This window comes from Etheostoma spectabile, chromosome 2 (assembly GCF_008692095.1).
Source record: "Etheostoma spectabile isolate EspeVRDwgs_2016 chromosome 2, UIUC_Espe_1.0, whole genome shotgun sequence".
In the NCBI taxonomy this organism is placed as follows: domain Eukaryota; kingdom Metazoa; phylum Chordata; class Actinopteri; order Perciformes; family Percidae; genus Etheostoma; species Etheostoma spectabile.
The window spans coordinates 3,359,603-3,362,110 of record NC_045734.1 but is presented as its reverse complement, the minus strand read 5'-3'; the positions used below and the strand labels follow the sequence as shown (position 1 = coordinate 3,362,110).

The following is a 2,508-nucleotide window of genomic DNA, read 5'->3' as shown; positions in this document are numbered from 1 at the left end:
GGATCTGCCGTAACCAATCGCTAACATTTGGTCATGACGTCAGCTTAGCATCGCTAGCGTTCGCCTTACTCCCAATTTCAACAGGTTGCGTAACGGTTGCGGATCCGCTCCAGAACGGCGGCGGAGTCATTAGGTTTCCATCAAAGTCAATATGTGTATTTCCACTGACTGCAGAACGGCTGCGTCCTGACTCCGTCCCAGCTCCAGCGATCCCCAGCCCTCCGGAGCAGATGCGCAGAGCTTCTATTGTATTCCCGGACGCTAGAAAGCTCCGCAGCAATTCCGCACACGGTAGATAGTATGGGACAGGAAGTCGAGCACAGAAACAAAATAAAACATCTGGTTAATTTCAGAATAAAATAGAGCGTGCTCACAGTGGATCATATTTCCCTGCACTACACCTTGAAAACAAAGCACAGAGTTGTTCCCCCTCTACTCATCTGGATGGAAACAATGGTTTTGTGGTTCCATTCAATGTGATTTTGCGAGATCTCGTGGGTCCTCAAAACTTCAGCTGTTCCACAACCCTGTGGGTATTGACGGACGGCAGAGCACGGAGCCAATTCGCTCTGCCGTTGGTGGAAATCCGGAGATAGCCAACTCCTTCACCATTAACGGAGCGAGCTGGAAAATTAAACTTTTCCCAAATCCCGTGGAGAGGAGGGCCACAACATCATGGCCACCAACAAAACTCAGCAAAGATTGTTGTTGCTCAGACTTTAACTTGTGGATATTTGTCATCGTTGCCACAACGCACCGAATGGCTTCACTCGAATCTTCCTCCGCCAATATCTCAAACTAGCCCACAACCTCAACGTCATCATTCTCAGCCACTCGCTGATTAAAGCCGGTAAAGATTTAACTGGAGAAAACCCGCAAAAACACCGCAAACCCAGACGTAGGAAATTGAGTGGAAGTAAAGATAGTGAACACAAGGTCAAAAAAAACACTGCAACTATAGGTGGTGCCACAGTTTCTATAAAGTGTGCATGCATATGTTTGTTTATAATGTGTACATGAGAGCTCAAGTGGATGCCCACACATGTTCTGTGCATGCATAATGCACTTCTTTCTTCTTTATTCTGTGGGGTTATGATATTGTAAGATGAAGAGTTAAACCCACCTACGGTGAATAAAGGATGTCCCGGATTCCGCAAAAGAGAGCAGGACCTCAGCTCTGGCCAGCTGCATATTGTTCGTTTATCCCTGAGAGAGTTTCTAAATCCATAACTTAAACTAAGATAAAAGTGTGTTGACCTTGTTGTGGGATGTTTCCCAGTGTCATGCAGCTACTCAGCAGGTGTGCAGAGGGAGGGTGAGTTTCAAAACACACTGCGCAGCAGATAGGCAAAGAGGAACATCAACAAAGCACTGACTGCTCTGACAACCGACAGGGAAAACATTCCCACAGAGAGAAAACGAGATGGAGAGAGGGCGGAGAGAGGCAGAGAAGATGTAAAGTGAAAGGCAAAAAAAGAGAAGAGAGGGGAAGAGGGTCACAGACGAGAGACGAAGACAGAGAAAAGATATTAAAGATTAACTTTTATTTGTGTGGAATTTCTTATCTCTGACACTGAATATGGGATCAAATGTACATGTTGTGCCAGAAACAAACCAAGTGAAATTTGAGGTTTAGAAAGAAAGGAAACAGCAGAAAAAGGGAGGAGAGATGCAGCCATAGACACAAAGATACAAGCGTGGAACAATAATGGAAACACCTGTACACTCCATTGTTGTCAGGTACAGCAGCTGCACAACAAACACCACATTTGTGAAACATGTATGTTCAGTTTTTGCTGAGCCTGGGTCAGCCTGAGGTGTTGTTTTACTTCAACTTGACAACTTTTGATAGCGTAGCTTGCGCTTTTTCTATTCAGACTGATTTTCAGGGCCTTTGAATAAAAGAATGCCACAATATAAAATTTCTGTAGATGTGAATCAACACCTCTGACACACTAACAAGAACATTTTAGGATATACAAAAGTAGTATTTGTTGCATGGTTGGAGGAGGAAGTCAGGTGATGCGGTATAAAGAGCGACAAAGTCCACATAGGTTGAAGGAGGTTGGGGTGGATGGATGGCTCAAAGAACAGTAGAACAGAAAAATAGAACTTTCACAGGAGGCCGCTGTTCCTGTCCAACTTGACTTATTTTAACTTATGTATGCAAGTTATCTTAAAAGTACATCATGTATGTGACAAACACATATTTATGTCTGTATGTTGTAACGTAACCAATGTAGGCTACTTTTAACCCAAACCATGATCTCTTCCTAATACCGAGCCCCAGCCGTTACACATCTGGAAATTGGGGGGTAATACATTTAGGGATGAGCACGTTGAGATGCTGCCACTGTTTGGGGCGCTAATTCAGGACGCGCTTAGGAAACAATTTGGGTTGTATTAGAGGGTAAGAACAAACAGTCTATGTGGCCGTATGGGAGGTGATGTTGCATGACATAGGCCTTTGGTGCGATTCCCACTGCGATACATCAACCAATGTGTCCC

The 2,508-nt window shown here is 44.5% G+C and overlaps 1 long non-coding RNA gene across 1 annotated transcript in view; it reads right to left on the bottom strand.

Annotated features, from left to right (window-relative positions):
• Nucleotides 1-2,508, bottom strand: part of LOC116702114 (uncharacterized) — an 11,893-nt gene continuing 9,385 nt past the window's right edge. The window contains exon 3 of the long non-coding RNA XR_004335055.1: nt 1-68. This is a non-coding gene — a long non-coding RNA (uncharacterized LOC116702114). The remainder of the gene's footprint in view (nt 69-2,508) is intronic.